Genomic DNA, 20560 nt, shown 5'->3' on the forward strand with positions numbered 1-20560 from the left:
GAATTTATGATGTTATCAAAAGCCCTTCGAGATTGCAATAGTAGGTCATGGTCATTAGAATTTTCCATGGTTGATATGTTATTCATAAAATACTTCTAAAAGAAGACTATATGGTATTAAGTAATCTTGGGACATGCACTTATCGGGAAGCTAAATTCCATTTAGGGCTTGTGAACTCTTTCTACTTTCAAGTCATGGCTGAGTCAGGGCAGTGCAGCAACCAAGCAAATTTCCCTACCAAACATACAGAACAAAATAAGAAGGTTGTGAAGGTGATCTCTGTTAAAATATAGTGTATTCATTTTTGTATCAAATTGATATATGTATATTTATACAATATGCATATATCAAGGGTATTTTGGTCATTTCATGACATGTAATAAAATATAGTCCAATAAGGGCTGTAGTGTCTTTTTATTTATTTTTTATTTTTCTGTTTTTTATGTAAGTCAAACTTGACTGTTAGGAAGCAGTCCAATGACTGTTGGACTGCCTCCCTTTCTTGTATGTGAGGCTCTACATAGAGCCTCACCACTCCATGTAAGGTATGCTTTTCTAAGCATATTTTGTTGGGAATTCAAAGATTATTATTTTTACATTGTGTTCTATTGAAATTTGTGATTTAGATATCTCTTTTATGAGATTGTTATCGGTCTATTAGAGACCATATTGTATTTGTGCACTCGTGTAGCCCTTTGTTGGCATTGTGATTGTGCACATCTTGTTTTCATTTCATGGTATCGAAGCCTTGGGCTCTTGTGTTGTTGAAAATCATCTTCGGTGTGCTCTCTTTGTGGTGGCAGAGTTCAAACTTTGTTCTTCAATCTCAAGCCTTCTTCATCAAGGGTAAAAGAGAATTTGCCTCCGTCATCTCCTACAAGCTCAACGAAAGCAACTACATGATGTGGGCTACCGTAATAAAAAACCATATCAAGAAAAAAAAACTATGGGGCTTTGTTAGTGGAACCACTAATGAACCCCAACTAAAGTTAACAAGAAAAAAGTAGATCAAATCAAAGTTCTCTCCAAAGAAGAAAAGGAGAAGGCTTTATAAAAGTATCAAGACAAAATGGAGGATTGGGAGGCTAACAATGCTAAAATAATCGCATGGTTCATGAATACCATGGAGTTCAAGATCGCAACCAACATCATCAAGTTCAAAAAAGCATGTGATGCATGGATCTTAAAGAGCACATTCATTCAAAAGGATATCACTAGACTATATTATCTCTAAGACAATGTACGTAATACCAAACAAGGGGACAAGAGTGTAAGAGTCTTTTATGATCTCTTATCTCCTATTTGGGATAAATTGTCTATATTGGAACCTAAATGGGAAGGTTCAGCAATTGAGATGAGAAAACAAGTTGAAAGAGAAAACATTTTCTCTTTCCTATATGGTCTTTGACCGGAATTTAAGCAAGTTAGGTCATTTTTGCTTCATAGGACTTCGACCCCTTCTATAAGTGAGGCTCTTGCTCAAATTTGTCAAGAAGAAACAAGACTTAGAATGCACAAGTCTAATGATGAGGTACTTGTTGTATCAAGACCCAAAAGTTTTGTAAAAACTTATGAACCACCTCACTTTGAGAAAAAATTCAATGAAGAAAGACATAATTGGGGAGGACACAAGCAAGGTAAAACTATTTGTCATGATTATAAAGATCTGGGACACATAAGACCAGATTGTCCCAAACTCAAAAAGATAGCCGCGGTAAGTAAAGAATCACAAAAATCAAAGAAAGGAAGTAACTTCAATGATTAGACAATTGCCCAAATAGCGAAGGCCATTTCATGAATACTAAAAGCCACTTCCTCTACATCTATCTCCTCTTCTTCTCCTTTGAGTAAGTCATCTTGGATTTTGGATTCGAGAGCCTCTTTTCATATGACTCATAATAAGTCTTTATTATATGATTGCACTAATTCATATTTTTAATGTGTATAAACCATTGATGGCACTTCTTTGAAAGTTAAAAGTATAGAAAATCTCAACAATGATTTAAAAAATAATAATTTCCAAATGTTAGGGTTATTTCAAAACTATATTTAAATTTTTTATTCGATTTTCAAAATATCCAATTATGGATGTAAAGTATTCTTCTCATCTAAGGCTTGTTGGGTACAGGATCTCCAATTAGGAAAGCTGATTAAGCAAGGTCATAGAAAAGGAGATCTTTACTATATAGATTTTTTATGTCTACTTAAAGACTCTTTTTGTAATTATATCAAAGAAATTAATTTAGATCTTTGGCATAAAAAATTAGGACATCGAAGTATATCCAAACTATCGCTTTTTTCGTTCTTAGAAAAATTTTGTAAGAAAAAAGAATTTGTATGTAAAGATTGTATACTTGAAAAAATGCAAATGATGCCTTTTGGATTTAGAAATTCTATGACTAATGAAAATTTTGAATTAGTGCATTCGAATGTATGGGGTCTCACTCCCGTTGTTTTGGTTATTCATATTATGTTACATTCATGGATGATTTTAGTAGACACACTTGGATTTACTTCCTTAGACTCAAATCCGAAGTTTTTTCGTGTTTTAAAAATTTTCATAATCTTGTTAAAAATCAATTTAAAACAAATATTAAAATTTTCTACTCTGACATAGGGGGGGAGAGTTTCTTTCAAATGATTTTCAATCTTAAATAAACACTCATGGTATTTTGCATTAAAAATCTTGTCCAAGGACCCCCCAACAAAATGGCATTTTCGAAAGAAAACATCATCATGTTATTAAAACTACTAGAACTTTACTCATTTTAAAAGAGGTTCCAAAAAGGTTTTGAGCCAAAGCCGCTCTCACCCAGTCTATTTAATAAATAGAATTTCTTCTCAAACTTTGGAAAACAAATCTCCAATTGAAAAACTCTTTAAAATTTCTCTCAATTTGAAAAGATTAAGGCTCTTCGGATGTAAATGTTTTGTGTTTCTTGAAAAATACAACAAACTCTCTCCTAAAGCTATTAAATACATTTTTCTTGGATATGCCAAAAATCAAAAAGGCTATCGATGCTATGATTCTAAAAATGATAAACTTTATGTCTCTAGAAATATAACTTTTCTTTAAAAAAAAGGATTTGATCTTGAAAAACCTAAGAAAGAATCCAAGTATGCCTTCTTGTTTGACTTATTTCCTAAGTCTAATATTAAAAATATCGATAATGATGATAGTGATAATGTTGGGTCAAATGAAGAACCAAGTGAAGAGAGAGAACCAACTCATAACCTTATACAATACTCTAGACAAGATAATGGGAGCATCCATGTGCTTTTGAGAAGTATAGACAACCAACAAATATTGTTAGAAGATCTGAACGAATATATAGACCTCAAAATAGGTTTGTCTCCTATGAATCCTTCTCTCCAAACTATAGCGCATGTCTTCTAGCAATTCATTCATATCATGAACCATCCAATTATAAAGAAGTCAAAGACAAAAGAATGGGTAGAAGCTATGAAAATAGAATTAGATGCATTACACAAAGCCCATACTTAGAAAGTTCAACACCTTCCTAAGGAAAAGAAGACAATAGGATGTAAATGGGTATTTAAAGTCAAAACAAAGAGTGACGGGTCCCTAAAAAGATATAAAGCAAAATTAGTTGCAAAAGGGTATTCTCAGTAACATGAAATAGGTTATAAGGAAACATTTGCCCCAGTAGCTCGCATGACCACAGTTAGGGCTCTAGTTGCAGCAACATTCGTTAGAAAATACCCTATATATCTTAGATATTAAGAATGCTTTCTTAAATAAAAATTTAAATAAAAAAGTTTACATGGATCCTCCCCTTGGTCTGACTATTGAAAATGGAATGGTTCTTCATATTCGAAAAGCTTTATATGGGCTTAAACAAGCTCCTAAAGCATGATATGATCGGTTTAGTGAAACTGTGTTGAACTTTAGATTTAAATCATGTTAGACTGACATTGTTCTTTTTGTAAGATTTATAAGTACCTCGCTTATCATACTGTTCTTATATGTTGATGATATGATCAACACTAAGAATGATCAAAAAAAAATTAAAGAAATTAAGAATATGCTTAAGAAATCTTTTGATATGACTAACCTTGGTTTTTTGAGATATTTTTTAGGAATTGAAGTAGTATACTCGCCAAGAGAATACATTTTGCCTCAAATAAAGTTTGCAACTGATATTGTTGCTCGTTCGAGAATCACAAACACAAAATATGTTGATACTCCTAAAGTGATAATTGCTAAAATAAGAACTGAAGATGAAGTTTTATTAGATGATCCAACTCCTTATAGGCAACTTATCGGATCACTAATGTACTTATCTATTACTAGGCCAAACATTGCACATGCAGTACACACTGCAAGTCAGTTTAAGCTTACGCTTACATCAGTTCACATGAGTGTCATGTTAAGAATAGTTTGATACATCAAGAAAACTATATCTAAAGAGTTATTCTTATCATCTTCATTATCTTTAAATCTTATTGTTTATACTGATTCTGACTAGGGAGGGGATCCCAATAACCGTAACTCAACTATAAGTTTGTGTGTGTTCGTAGGTGATTCCCTCATTTCTTGGAGATGCAAAAAATAACAGAAAGTGTCTTTATCTTCCACGGAAACTGAATATAAGGCGATGACTACAACAACAATTGAGCTCATGTGGATGAGATCCTTACTTTCATATATGGGTGTTGATGTTTCAGAACCTTCAAAGTTATGCTATGATAACAAAAGTGATATATATATAGTCAGCAATCACACATTTCATGAACGAACGAAACATATCGAGATAGATTGCCACTATGTTCGATAAGAATACTTGAAGGGGACAATTACTTTACCATATGTTCAGTTCAAGTTTTAGATTGTAGACTTCTTCACCAAAGCTCTTCCTCTACCAAGATTTTTGTATCTCCTTAGCAAATTTTCGATGATCTCACCGTAAGTTTGAGGGGAAGTGTTAAAATATAGTGTATATATTTTTGTATCTAACTTATATATATATATATATATATATAATATATGTATATTAGGAGTATTTTGGTCATTTCATGACATGTAATAAAATACAATCTAATAGGGACTGTAGTGTCTTTTTATTTCTTTTTTATTTTTCTGTTTTTTATGTAAGTCAAACTTGATTGTTGGGAGGCAGTCCAACAACTGTTGCTCTATAAAGAGCCTCACCACTCCATGTAAGGTATGCTTTTCTAAGTATATTTTGTTGGGAATTCAAAGATTATTATGTTTACTATGTATTTTATTGAAATTTGTGGTTTAGATATCTCTTTTATGAGATTGTTATCGGTCCATTAGAGACCATATTGTATTTGTGCACTTGTGTAGCCCTTCATTGGCATTGTGATTGTGCACATCTTGTTTTCATTTCAATCTCATAATCCACACCTCTGGTCGGATGAATGAAGGAACTATACAAACTGAATGTTGAAATCCTTCAAAGAGATCCTCAAGAAAATTAATATGCATCACCTACTCCCAAAAGTACCAAAAGATTATCAAGGAGAAGTATTTAAATTTATTAAATTTGATTGTGATGTGGAACATTTATTTGGAAGGTTTCTTTGAAAAGTTAAGCAATTCAAAATCTGATGTTCGGGTATACAAGAGATTAAGAGAAGTGTCATTTATCATTCCTAGTTTTAAAGAAGAAAGAGATTACTATCCTAGTAGCATAAGTTGACAATATAATAACGATAGCAAAAGGTGATAAAGAGCAAATGCAGATGCCCAAGAATTACTTGGATAGCATGTTTGACATTGAATTTCGCAGCACCCTATTATTGCATTGAAATAGACATTGAAAGGCCAATTTAAATGAATTGAAAAATCCATAGAAAAATAAACCCTTTAACATTTTGAAGAATGCTTGGGTGCAAGCTTATGGAGACCCCAGTGAAACACAACCATGCATTAATAGGTAAGGGTAATGAAGACTTTTAAGGACAAAACACTTGAAATGCTTAGTTGTGAGTTTATAAATCACTAATCACTCAGCTTGACTTAGCATATTCAGTAATGAGTCAATTTATTCATGAATCTTAACTTTCACACGCAAATGCCAGAGAAATCCAAGTCAGAGACATGGCCATTGTTAATGTAGACATATACATGGATGCAGATCAAGTCAATTTAATTGATTACAGCCACTTAAGGCAATTGTTCTTTTACCATTGGAGAACTAGATAAAGCACTGTGACCGAATTGAAAGTTCCTTAATCTAAGGATAAAGGTGATGGGAGGCAAGCATACTACCATTTTCATAGCAGCCAACCAAGTATAGTATGAGTAAAAGCAAGCAAAATTAAAGTGGAGTGACATCATCAAAATCAATTGGTGAATCAAGTCAGCTTCACTTGTTGACATCACTAGCAACTTTGGCATGATGAATAACACACATGTACACCAGAATTTTCTTGTTATAAGTTAGCAAACTTTCGATTTTGATAGATTGTCGGGTTAGCATATACATGACCTAGATCAAGTGAAACAATTAAAGTCAACTCTGCTTTGTTGATTGGTCAGCTCCTTTTCTGGCTAAACTTATGTACCATTTGGTAGGCAAGAAGATTTACTTTGTTCTCGCTTCAAAGATAGATAGATATATATATAGAGAGAGAGAGAGAGAGTAATCTCATGTAGTTGGTTCATTTGGCCGTGAATTTTCATTCCAAGAACTATTTGACTTGTTCTTGTATTTTAAATAAGTTACAAATTACAATATCCTAAAATAGATTCTTCATAGAAGGTCAAATATTTCATGACATAAATCTTTATTAAGTCACTCTAAATCATTTTCTAAGTCTTTTTTATCAAATTACTATAGTAGGTATATGTCTTTTTAATCTGTAATCAACTTATTCCAAGTCCATCAAGATCCATACCACATTTTCTAGCATCATGCAGATCAATTTCCAACCAACTCGGCTAGACCTAAATCAGTTCCATATATCTCCAATTGGACGCTAATTCATTAGAAGTCAACCTAGTTATATCCGAATTGACTCCACAGCTGGTGCTATAAGCTCAAACAGAAAAAAAAATGTTTGTAGTCAAGTTGGAATGCTTCGACGCTTGTCAGAAAACTACTCAAGGTTATAGAAACTGCTTTAAGTCAACCCAAAGTTCCAGAATAACTTTAGTTGACTCAGGCCAGACTTCAGGACTTAGGCTCATTTGCCATGGCTTCAGGCCACCACATGGCTGGATTCAGTGGGACAAATCCCTTCTGGACCCTTGGGGTTCTGTCAGGTACCCAAAACCTCGCTAACAATTTGTTAAGATATACATATACGTGTATATATACATGTATATGTATATATGTGTTTATTGTTCACTGAAATACCCATTAGGGGTATTTTGGTCTTTTCTCTGTAATAGGTGTCAGCCCATTAGGGGCTGACATTTCTGCATTTTATTTCATGTATTTATTTTTGTCTTTTTCTTTTTTTACCTTTTTGTCTTTTTCAGATTTGATGGGACAGCTCCATATAGCTGTTGGAGCTGCCCCAACAGCTATATTTATGACGGTTGAGTGCAGCCTGTAAAGACCGTAAGTTTTTGCCATTAATTTTTTTTATAAAATGTTTAGAAACGTGCAATTTGGACCTAAGATCCATATTTCGGATATAGGACCCATAAAGGGGTATTTATGCATAATTAGTTGCGTTATACTAAAATAATATTAATATTAGTAATAAAAGAGAAATATACATATATAGAGAGAGCGAACTCGAGGATCCAACTTGGGGATCCATATTGATGGTGGTAAGGTGCACCGTATCTTGGGGTTGGTTTCGGGTCTCGGGTCCGGACCCGGGCCACACCCTGTGTACAAAACAAAAACAAAAACGCATAAGGTGTTAAAGGGGCAACCCGATAAGGGTTGCCCGATAAAACCTAAAAAGAGTTAGGGCTCTCAGAGAGAACCCAAACTGAAGTCGCAGGAAAGAAAGGGGAGGAGGGGGCAGTTACAGAAGGTGTAACCGACCCCGCGTCTCGCGGAGAAGATGGAGGGGGGGGGAGAATATGTTAGATAAAAGGAGGAGGTGGAGAGGGTTTTGCCCTCTTCACTCGGCCCTCTTCACTCGGCCCTCTTCTTGACCCTCTCTCTCGTGCGCTCCCTGCCGTACAACAGCCGCCGCCGGTCGATCCGGAGCTATAGTCGCCGACGACCTCCCACCTATGTATCAGCACCACCCTCGACCCAAGCTTGATAACGGAGTGGAGCGACACCAGCCGGCACTGCCCTCACAACTGCAGCCTCCAATCACCGAAAAACTCATCGGAGAAAGGTATGGTGCTTCTCTAGAATCTAAGCGAGGGAACGAATGTGGGTTCGATCTCGTGTAATCCTTTGAGATGAGGGTCCATGCGAACCTTGTTCGCGTGATGCAGGAACTACCTGTATTCTTTATAATTGTTTTTCTGTGTTTTTATGGTTTTTCAAAAAGAATCGATTTCCTCTTTGTTGAGACCACAATTTTTGTTTAAATTGATTTCATTGTTTCAAATTGAGCATCGTATTCTTGGAATTTTCTTATTGGGTTTGGTTTCCTTTCACATATGTTTTTAACTGCATCACTTAAACCACATAAGATGGTTTGGCACATTACTACATTGTTCTAGTTGTTTATACGGGCTGGATCCCCGTATGGGTCCCCGCAATGGGAGGATGTGGGTTTTCACTTTACTTTTGCATATGGTGTTGCAAACTTAAATAACTAACTATAAGAACAGTGTAATATACTTTCTGGGATATCTCATCTGGAGTATGAGAATCTTAGAGATTCGGTCTTGAGGAATATTGAAGTTTTTTCTCCTGTCCACGGTTTTAGGGAGAGTCCGTCACTTTACCCGGGAGTGGTATGTTTGACACAGCTGTTGTTTATGATACCAAGGAAGTGAAACATGTGGACGTGGAGTGTCCCTTGTGTCCCCGACATTAGATGTGGAGGTCTAATGTTCCGAAGGTGATTCGATCGATGGCTAAGTTTGAACTTAGTAATAAAATACAAATTGTGTGTTAACCTACCATGGGAACCTACTTGACCTCGGGGATTGTATCCGTTTGGTGTATCCGCGGGCAACGGTAATTAAAAAGAGGAACTTAAAGTTGCGTGTATTTAATAGGGCATGCATATGGAAAGATGAAACTTAAATGAAAGATAATAAAAAAAGAATCATGCATTGCACATAATCATCATTTTCCAGATATGCACTAGATCATGCATAATTGAATTATTCTATAAATCGTGATAGCATGGTGGGTGTATGTTATCAACTTCCTTTCGAGCATGCTGAAAAATCTTATTACTTAGTTCTTGTCTATGCCCATGCCTTATTGTTTTTTTCTGCTTAGCATATGTAACTGGTTGCATGAATGGTTATTTAGATTCTGCAAATTTTTATAACTGCACTCACTCAAATCATTTCATGAAATCTTATCCATGTTCTTTGTCTCACCTGGTTTCTTTAGAAATAGTTGTGCTCAGAATTTCGGTTCTGACACCCTACTTTGTTGGTTTTTCAAAGGATATGATAAGCAGCGAGATTGGACTGGCTACTGGGAAGGGATGAAAGTCATACTTGGGCTTGTCAGCTTCAGCAGGGGACATAGTGGCTTTTTCTTCAATCCTTCTTGCTTTTTCAGTTGTTACTTTACTTTCAGTCGAATAAAACATTGTCTCTACAATTTACTCTTACTCATAAATAAAGAAATTGTTTTGGTTCTTATGGATGATGGTTGCAAGTTCGTTTGTGCTGATTGGGTTATCCAATGGAAATTGAAACTGTGAGGACCTCGGATCTCTGAGAAGGTTTCCGCATTAAAAAAAAATATTCTGCATTTTCAAAGGGTATAATTTGGAGTCGTTACAGGTTTGGTATCAGAGCCCACCACAAAGACTTGCAATCTTGTCATCTTTTGAGTATTAAATTTTTATTTTTGGTATATGAGCCCTGTCCTGAAGCGTCGACAAGTGTGACTCGTCCTCCAGAGCAGTCTTCTTCACTGGTATGGCTATTTAATACTTTTACTTAAATTATGTGAATTTTGTGTGATTGATTGCAATTATAGTTCAATATTCATTGGTGTGGATTTAAAAGTCTGGTGTGATTACATGAACGATTATTGTTTATGATCAACCCTAAGGGGGTAAGATCAGTAAGAGTCTAATTTGTAGAAAGGATGTACGTTGTAGATGTCACATTATACTCGCAGAGGTGTTTCGTCCTCTACTGTTGCTCCCGCGAACTGGCAGAAACAGAGGGACTTTATGATGGAGGTCATTCACACCCTGACCGAGACTATGACGGCTCAGGCAACTCAAACTGCTCAAGCTCTGCAGGCGGCACAAGTTGCTCAGGCAGCACGAGCAGCGCAGGCGGCGCAGGCAGCTGCGCGTGATCCTCCTATCGACGTTGGTTCAAACATGAGCGGTGTTTCCTTTGAAAGGTTCCTGAAGTTGGATCCGCCAACTTTTTCAAGAAAGGCGGACCCAGAGGCTGCAAAGAGCTGGGTCGAGGAGATTGAGTGGGTGTTCGACGTCTTACCTGTCTCTGAGGACAAAAAGACACCGTTTGGCACGTACCATCTGAGGGGTGATGCCAAGAAGTGGTGGGACACCCTACGAAGGGTGAAGTTTGCCCATTGGGATGAGATCCCCTGAGAGACGTTCAGGGAAGAGTTTCTGGACGCATACTTTCCCTCTTACGCCGAGGAACAGATGCAACGAGAGTTCCTTGATTTGACTCAAGGAACCATGAGTCTGGTAGATTACACTACCAAGTTTCGGAGTCTCGAGAGGTACTGCCCGAACCTCTTCAAGAATGAGAAGGCTAGGGCGACGAAGTATGTGCACGGACTAAAGGATGGGTTGCGGACTCGTGTCCTGACAGGTCGGCCTCCTACTTTGGCTAATGCGATTAAGTCAGCCACTGTTCTGACCAAGGACTGGGAGAGGTCTAGGAATGTATCACAAAAGAGAGGTACAAATGGAGGGGATGCTTCAGGCGGAAAGAGAAAGGACCCACCTGCAGGCGGAAAGACTCAGGGTGGCAAGAAACAGCAAACCCATGAGGGGCAACAACACGGAAAGGCCACGTCAACATGTCGCAAGTGCGGTAAGAACCATCCACTAGGTTTTTGTTCGTTGCTCAAGGAAGTTTGCTATCAGTGCCGGCAGCCAGGGCACATTGCTCTTTTTTTTCCGAACAAGCCAGTGGCTCAGGAAGGGCAACAACCACTGCAGCAGCAGCAACAGATACCTCAGCCGCAACAGTGTCAGCGGAAGACTAATGGGAGGGTTTATACCGTTACGACTACTACACAGGACGATCAGACTGATCTGGTCTAAGGTATCTTCTTAGTTATCAATCGTTAGGACTCGTGTGATAATTGATTTTGGTACTACTCACATTTGGTACGTTCTAATTTCGAGAACGAAATTCTTTTAAGGGGGTAAGGATGTAAAAACCGTAAGTTTTTGCCATTATTTTTTTTATAAAACGTTTAGAAACGTGCAATTTGGACCTAAGATCCATATTTCGGATCTAGGACCCATAAAGGGGTATTTATGCATAATTAGTTGCGTTATACAAAAATAATATTAATATTAGTAATAAAAGAGAAATATGCATATATATATATAGAGAGAGAGAGAGCGAACTCGAGGATCCACAGTTGGATCCACTTGGATCCAACTTGGGGATCCATATTGATGGTGGTAAGGCGCACCGTATCTTGGGGTTGGTTTCGGGTCTCGGCTCCGGACCCGGGCCACATCCTGTGTACAAAACAAAAACAAAAACGCATAAGGTGTTAAATGGGCAACCCGATAAGGGTTGCCCGATAAAACCTGAAAAGAGTTAGGGTTCTCAAAGAGAACCCTAACTGAAGTTGCAGGAAAGAAAGGGGAGGAGGGGGCGGTTACAGAAGGTGTAACCGACCCCGCGTCTCGCGGGGGGGGGGGGGGGGGAGGGTCGGTGAGATAAAAGGAGGAGGTGGAGAGGGTTTCGCCCTCTTCACTCGGCCCTCTTCTTGACCCTCTCTCTCGTGCGCTCCCTGCCGTGCAACAGCCGCCGTCGCCGGTCGATCCGGAGCTATAGTCGCCGACGACCTCCCACCTGTGTATCAGCACCACCCTCGACCCAAGCTTGATAACGGAGTGGAACGACACCAGCTGGCACTGCCCTCACGACTGCAACCTCCAATCACCGGAAAACTCATCGGAGAAAGGTACGGTGCTTCTCTAGAATCTAGGCTAGGGATCGAATGTGGGTTCGATCTCGTGTAATCCTTTGAGATGAGGGTCCATGAGAACCCTATTCGCATAATGCAGGAACTACCTGTATTCTTTATAATTGTTTTTCGGTATTTTTATGGTTTTTCAAAAAGAATCGACTTCCTCTTTGTTGAGACCACAGTTTTTGTTTAAATTGATTTCATTGTTTCAAATTGGGCATCGTATTCTTGGAATTTTGTTCTTGGGTTTGGTTTCCTTTCACATATGTTTTTAACTGCATCACTTAAACCACATAAGATGGTTTGGCACATTACTACATTGTTCTAGTTGTTTATACGGGTTGGAGTGCCGTGTAGGTCCCCGCAAGGGAGGATGCGGGTTTTCACTTTACTTTTGCATATGGTGTTGCAAACTTAAAGAACTAACTTTAATAAAAAAAATATAATAAGAACAGTGTAATATACTTTCTGGGATATCTCATCTGGAGTATGAGAATATTAGAGATACGGTCTTGGGGAGACTGTGAGGATACAAAAACTCTGTGTGTTGTAATTTTGTTCCCTGAACCCGATATTGAAGTTTTTTCTCCTGTCCACGGTTTTAGGGAGAGTTCGTCACTTTACCCGGGAGTGGTATGTTTGACACAGCTGTTGTTTATGATACCAAGGAAGTGGCACATGTGGACGTGGGGTGTCCCTTGTGTCCCCGACATTAGATCTGGAGGTCTAATATTCCGAAGGTGATTCGATCGATGGCTAAGTTTGAACTCAGTAATAAAATACAAATTGTGTGTTAACCTATCATGGGAACCTACTTGACCTCGGGAATTGTATCCGTTTGGTGTATCCGCAGGTAACGGTAATTAAAAATAGGAACTTAAAGTTGTGTGCATTTAATAGGGCATACATATGGAAAGATGAAACTTAAATGAAAGATAATAAAAAAGGAATCATGCATTGCACATAATCATCATTTTCCAGATATGCACTAGATCATGCATAATTCAATTGTTCTATAAATCATGATAGAATGGTGGGTGTATGTTATCAACTTCCTTTCGATCATGCTGAAAAATCTTATTACTTAGTTCTTGTATATGCTCATGCCTTATTGTTTCTTTCTGCTTAGCATATGTAACTGGTTGCATGAATGGTTATTTAGATTCTGCAAATTTTTATAACTGCACTCACTCAAATCATTTCATGAAATCTTATCCATGTTCTTTGTCTCACCTGGTTTCTTTAGAAATAGTTGTGCTCAGAATTTCGGTTCTGACACCCTACTTTGTTGGTTTTTCAAAGGATATGATGAGCAGCGAGATTGGACTGCCTACTGGGAAGGGATGAAAGTCATACTTGGGCTTGTCAGCTTCAGCAGGGGACATAGTGGCTCTTTCTTCAATCCTTCTTGCTTTTTCAGTTGTTACTTTACTTTCAGTCGAATAAAACATTGTCTCTACAATTTACTCTTACTCATAAACAAAGAAATTGTTTTGGTTCTTATGGATGATGGTTGCAAGTACGTTTGTGGTGATTGGGTTATCCAATGGAAATTGAAACTGTGAGGACCTCGAATCTCTGGGAAGGTTTCCGCATTGAAAAAAAAAATATTCCGCATTTTCAAAGGGTATAATTTGGGGTCGTTAGACAGCCCCAACAGCCATATTGAGTTGCACCCCATTGGCTCCATTGTGTTATAAATTGGCCTCTTGTGGCCTTGTATTGCTAGCTCATTCTTGAGTGCTTCTATGCAATAACAAGTTTGTAGACCCTTGTGTGGGTGGTTTCGTGATTCAATCAAGTATTTTTACTTGATTGAAAGTGTGTTCTTGCATGTGTATCAGATCCAATCCACTTCATTACATGGTATTAGAGCTTTGGTGGTCCAAAGGCAAGTTTTTTAAAGAAAGTTCGTGACAATATCAAGAGGAGAATCGTACACTTAGGGGATACAACAAATCGAGGATTGTTGCATCGGGAAGCATGCCATCTCTCAAATAAGTGCTCATATTTCACTCTTTTTTCTTTCTTCTTCGTTCTCTACCCTTTCTCTTAGCCTTGTAAGGAAATGGAGAATGAAAGAGAGGTAATGGTCTTCATTCCTGTACGCCTAAACGATACAAACTAAGTGATGTGGGCATCCATAGTTAAACACAAAATATAGGAAAAGGGATTATGGGGTTTGATGGACGGTACCGAAAGAGAACCCAAGCTCATTCTTACGAAAAATGAGAATGGGAAAGAGGTTGCTCTTCAAGGAGAGGAAATGGGTAAAGTCGTTTTCGATTACGAGAAAAAATAGAAAGAGTGGAGGATGGGCCACTCCAAAATAATTAGATAGCTCATCAATAGTGTGGACATCCACAAATGTTCTAGCTTAGCGAAATTTGATTTCGCTAGTGATGCATGGAAATATCTTAAAGACATGTATAGTCTTAAAGATATTGCACACATATGCAATGTCCAAAACAAGGTGAGACCCAAGGAAAAATGAGTATTAGAGAATATTACAATGCACTTTCTCTCCTTTGGGATGAATTGGCTCTTCTTGAGCCAAAATGGCATTGTCCTTAAGATGTAGAACTCCGTAAAAATCAAATTAAAACGGAGCATTTTTACCAATTTGTGAATGGGCTTAGGCCCGAATTTGAGGGAACTAAATCGGCTCTCCTTCATAGAGGAGGTGTGCCATCCATAGTCGAAACTCTTGAAGAATTGACTATGGAAAAAAATAGATTGAAGAAGCCATCCACTTCAAAGGATGAAGAAAATGTGCTTGCTATGTCAAAGCCCGGTAATCATACTAGGAGTTATAAACCTCCTCACTTTGTGAAAAATGAGAATGGGAGAAATCTTAACAACTATGAGAGGAATGACAAAAAAGGTGGCAAAATCATATGCTATCATTGTTATGAATCGAGGCACATCAAGCTGTTTTATCCAAAAAGAAAGAAAGAAGATCACCTAAATGATAAGAGAGTTGCTTCGGTGGAAAGGAATGATGTTGACAACTCCAAATGCACTGGCTCCATATCTTTAGCTCAATTAATTGAGACGCTACAACCAATGTTCAAAACTCAAGCTTCTTCCTTTTCGGGAGCGACTGTATCCACAAGTGGTGACCCTGGTAAGACTTATTGGATCTTGGACTCCGGTGCCTCTTTTCATATGACTCCAAATGAGTCGATATTATCCGAATGTCATTCTAACTCAAATGATTCTTATGTTTCAACCGCTGACAGAACATCCTTAAAAATCAAAAGTCATGGAATCTTTCAAAAACAACCAAACTTTCACATACCAAATATTAGGGTTGTGCCAAAATTAAATTTGAACCTTTTATCGGTTTCACAAATTACGGATCATAGTTGTAAAGTTTTATTTTCTTCTAATAATTGTTTAATACAGGATCTTCAGTCTGAGAAACCGATTGGGCAAGGCCATAGAAGAGGAGATCTCTATGTAATGGACAATCTTGAGTTATCAAAACAATCTTTTTGTAATTTTATGAAAAATAAAGATATAGAAAATTGGCACAAAAGACTAGGACATCCTAGTGTGACCAAATTACACTTGTTTCCATTTCTTACTTATTATAAAGAAAAAAATTTGGTTTGTGAATATTGCATTCTTGGCAAAATGAAAGCTTTACCCTTTGGGCAAAGACAATTTATATCCAAAAATCCATTTGAGTTAGTACATTCGGATGTATGAGGACCGGCTCCAGTTATATCTAAAGGCGGGATATCTTACTATGTTATATTTGTAGATGATTATAGTAGACATTCTTGGATCTTTTTTCTTAAGCAAAAGTCAGAAGTACTTGATCGTTTTAAAAGATTTTTCTATTACATAAAGACTCAATTCAAAATCAATATTCAAATTTTTAGATCCGATTCTGGGGGGGAATTTGTATCAAAAGAATTTAAAATTTTTCTTAATTCAAATGGCATCATTCATGAAAAATCTTGCCCTTACACTCCTCAACAAAATGGACTAACTGAAAGAAAACATAGACATATTGTTGAGACCACTAGAACACTTCTTATATCAAAAATGTTCAAAAAATGTTTTGGGCCGAAGCTGCTCTTACGGCAGTCTATTTAATAAATAGAATGCCCTCAAAAGCTATTGAAAATATATCCTATACTGAAAAATTACTTAAAATCCCTCCCGATTATAAAAGATTGAGTCTTTGGATGTAAGTGTTTTGTTCTTACCCATAAAAATGACAAACTTTCCCCAAAAGCAATCCCTTGTGTTTTTTAGGGCTATGCCGAAAATCAAAAGGGATATAGATGTTATGACAGGGAAAGGGACAAATTATATGTTTCACGAAATGTTACATTTCTTGAAAATAAAAATGGTTTTACCAAGGAAAAAACCAAAGAAAACTATGATTATTCATTTCTTTTTTATTTCATCAATGAACATGAAGGGTATGAAAATCTTTATAATCAGCATGAAAGTGAACATGAAGACTCTGACTCTCATGATGCAAGTGAAAATATAGACAATAATCTTAACAATATCGACCCATCCCATAGTAACATACAAACATATACTAGGCGCACCGAAGGGCACGCACTATGTGCTTTAGAAAGATATTCTCAAAATCAATATATTGATTCTACTAGTATTAGAAAATCGGTAAGAATTTCAAAAGACCCTAGTAGATTTGTATCCTATGATTCCTTTGAACCAAGATACCGAGCATGTTTAATGGCCATACACTCATATTTTGAACCATCATCTTACTATGAAGCTAAAAATCATCAAGAATGGATTAAAGCCATGAACGATGAATTAGAAGCATTAGAAAAGGCAAAAACTTAGAAAATTCAAACATTACCTAAAGGAAGGAAAACTATAAGATGTAGATGAGTTTACAAAATCAAAACCAAATAGGATGGGACATTGGAAAGATATAAAGCTAGACTAGTAGCTAAGGATACAGTCAAGAATATGGAATTGACTATGATGAGACCTTTGCCTCAGTTGCTCGAATGACGACTGTTAGAACTCTCATCTCTATAGCATCAATCCAAAAATGGCCAATTTTTCAAATGGATGTGAAAAATGCCTTTTTAAATGGTAATCTGGATGAGGAGGTCTACATGAATCCTTCACCAGGTTTGAATTTAGCACATGGGAAAATTCTTCGTCTATGAAAAGCCTTGTATGGGTTAAAACAAGCTCCCAAAGCTTGGTATAACAGATTTAGTAATCTGATGACTCAACTGCATTTTAAATCTTGGTTTACTGACACTGCATTGTTTGTTAAGTCTTCCAATGCAGGGATGGTTATAATGTTGCTTTACGTAGATGATATGATAATCACAGGAGGTGATAAGCAGGGATTAAACCATATCAAAGATGTGGTTAAAGACAACTTTGATATGACAGATCTTGGCTTTTTACGGTATTTCCTTGAAATTGAAGTAGCTTATTCACCTCGTGGTTATTTTTTGTCACAGACTAAGTATGCCACAGAGATCATAGAGAGATCAGGACTCTCAGATGAAAAACGGGTTGACACTCCAGAGGTCATAAATGCAAAAATGAAGAAGGATGATGGAGAACCTCTACAAGATCCAACCCATACAGACAAATGATTGGAGCTTTGTCCTACCTTTCTACTACTCGTCCTGATATCTCTCATGCTATTCACTCTGCCAGTCAATTTCAGCATGCTCTCATTACAGTACATATGAGTGTTGTAATGAGAATTATTAGATATATTAAGAATTTTATAAGTCATGAAGTCATTGCATACTCAGATTCTGACTGGGGAGGGGATGTGAATGATAGACGCTCAACTACTGGTTTGTGTGTTTTTGTAGGTGACTCCCTAATCTCCTGACGATGCAAGAAGCAACAGAATGTGTATTTCTCCTTAACTGAAGCTGAGTATCGCGTCATGGCAACGACTACGTCTGAGTTAGTATGGTTGCAACAACTACTAAAGGATTTGGGAATTCACACCACAGAACCTTTCAGATTATGCTGTGACAACAAGAGTGTTGTATATATCGCGAGCAATCATGTTTCATGAGAGGACAAAACACATTGAAATGGATTGCCACTATGTTCGAGAAGAATTTCTGCAGAAGACTATCACACTGCCTTATGTTCCATCAAAGTATCAACTCGCAGACTTCTTCACCAAAGCACTTCCTTCACCCAGATTTCACTTCCTACTTGGCAAACTCTCGGTTGTTGCACCATGAGTTTGAGGGGGGTGTTAAGATATACATATACATGTATATATATGTATATATACATGTATATGTATATTTGTGTTTATTGTTAAGTGAAATACCCATTAGGGGTATTTCAGTCTTTTCTCTATAATAGGTGTCAGCCCATTAGGGGCTGACATTTCTGTATTTTATTTCATGTATTTATTTTTGTCTTTTTCTTTTTTTACCTTTTTGTCTTTTTTAGATTTGATGGGACAGCTCCATATAGATGTTGGAGCTGCCCCAACAGCTATATTTATGACTGTTGAGTGTAGCCCCAACAGCCATATTGAGTTGCACCCCATTGGCTCCATTGTATTATAAATTGGCCTCTTGTAGCCTTGTATTCCTAACTCATTCTTGAGTGCTTCTATGCAATAACAAGTTTGTAGACCCTTGTGTGGGTGGTTTCGTGATTCAATCAAGTATTTTTACTTGATTGAAAGTGTGTTCTTGCATGTGTATCGGATTCAATCCACTTCATTACACAATTGACTCATTTTGGGTCCTACAGGCTCAATAGTTCAGTCAACACTCACTTCAGGACTATCACAAGTATATAGGTTCAAGCAGAGTTGCCAATCGGGGAAGCGGGAGTAAGAAGTGATTCGGGAAGCGGAAGTGGGAAGTGATGCACTTCCAAAGTTTTAGGAAGCGGGAAGCGCGGGACGAGTTAGAAGCAAACCAGGAATCGTCTCGAAAGCTAGAAGAGAAGTGAACTTGAAGTGACCTAGGAAGCAAACAGGAAGTGAATATGGATTTGAAGGGGAAGCGAGTATGAATTGAAAGGGAAACAAAAATTCACATAAATAAGACTAAAAGTCCCCCAATAAATATAACTCAGAAACAGTTAACCAGAAATATAAGTTATATAACTCAGAAATAGTCAACCAGAAATATAACTCAGAAACAGTCAAACAGAAATATAACTCAGAAACAGTCAAGCAGATTATTTATGAATTACACATACACAGAAAATATATATATATATATATGAAACACACAAACACAGAATATATATAATATACATATTATAATAACTGAAATACAAAATATATAATATAACTGAAAAACATAAACTATAGCAAAAACAGGAAGACCGAGAGAGAGAGAGAGAGAAACAGAAATAAGAAGAAAAAAACAGGAAGAAGAAAAAAAGGAAAAAAGAAAAGAGAAGGAAAAAATAAGAAGAAAAAAACAGAGAAAAAAGAAGGAAAAAACAGAAAAAAAGAAGAGGAAGCGAGCTTCCCATTTAGGGGAAGCGTGTTTCAGAAGTGCCACATTTTGCGCTTCAGGGAAGCACGCTTCCCCAGGTCATATAACACTTCCGGTAATCCTGGGTTCAACTGACCCTTTCTTTTTTGTTGATCAACACATCCTATTGAAAGACTCGAATGATTATGTGACAAAAAACTTAATTATGTGATAAAGAATTGCCAAATTTCCTTCCAATGATAGTAAAAGGTTCAAATTGTTGGTAAGGTACTTATAAAAATCCTAAACTTTGCCACAAACAACAGGAGCCTATCCTCCACAGCGGAGAATTGAATAAAGAGAATGGGCAATCATGCTATCTCCAGGATTTTAAGAAGAGAAAAAGAGAAGGATCCCCTCCAACCAGTGGGATTGAAGTGAAATCAATAGTCCAAGCATTGGTGGTATAAAATAATTGAGTGTGGTTAATCATGCTTCCAAGCGTATATCAGTTGAAGGTCCAAAATCCAAATGCACCAAGCAGCCCAATAGACATGATTGTCAAGGACCATTTTAGTCTTTTGGACTTAATACTCATGCTGATGCACTAGGGCTGGGTTATCATAAGGCTAGTTTACTAGATAGTTTAAAGCCCTTGCACAGTCCAGGAAGGTCTGAAAATGCTAATGGCTGCATCATGGGGAATATAATGTTGAGGCCAGCTTTGGGCCCATTATGCCTAGAGAATTATTTTTGCAAACAATCAGCTAAAATTTAGCTTGGAACTAGCCGATCCTTAAATGGCAATAGCAGAACAATGCCGTAGAAATTAAAAAAAAAACATTTAAAACTACCAGTTATCATTAGGCAAAGGAC

The 20560-nt window shown here is 37.1% G+C and overlaps 1 protein-coding gene across 1 annotated transcript in view; it reads right to left on the reverse strand.

Annotated features, from left to right (window-relative positions):
- The window catches only part of LOC149812053 (phosphoglucomutase, cytoplasmic 2-like), a 65096-nt gene that overhangs the window by 16743 nt on the left and 27793 nt on the right, over nt 1-20560 (reverse strand). The window lies entirely within an intron of this gene.

This window comes from Nuphar pumila, chromosome 17 (assembly GCF_984573655.1).
Source record: "Nuphar pumila chromosome 17, dmNupPumi1.hap1.1, whole genome shotgun sequence".
Lineage (NCBI taxonomy): Eukaryota > Viridiplantae > Streptophyta > Magnoliopsida > Nymphaeales > Nymphaeaceae > Nuphar > Nuphar pumila.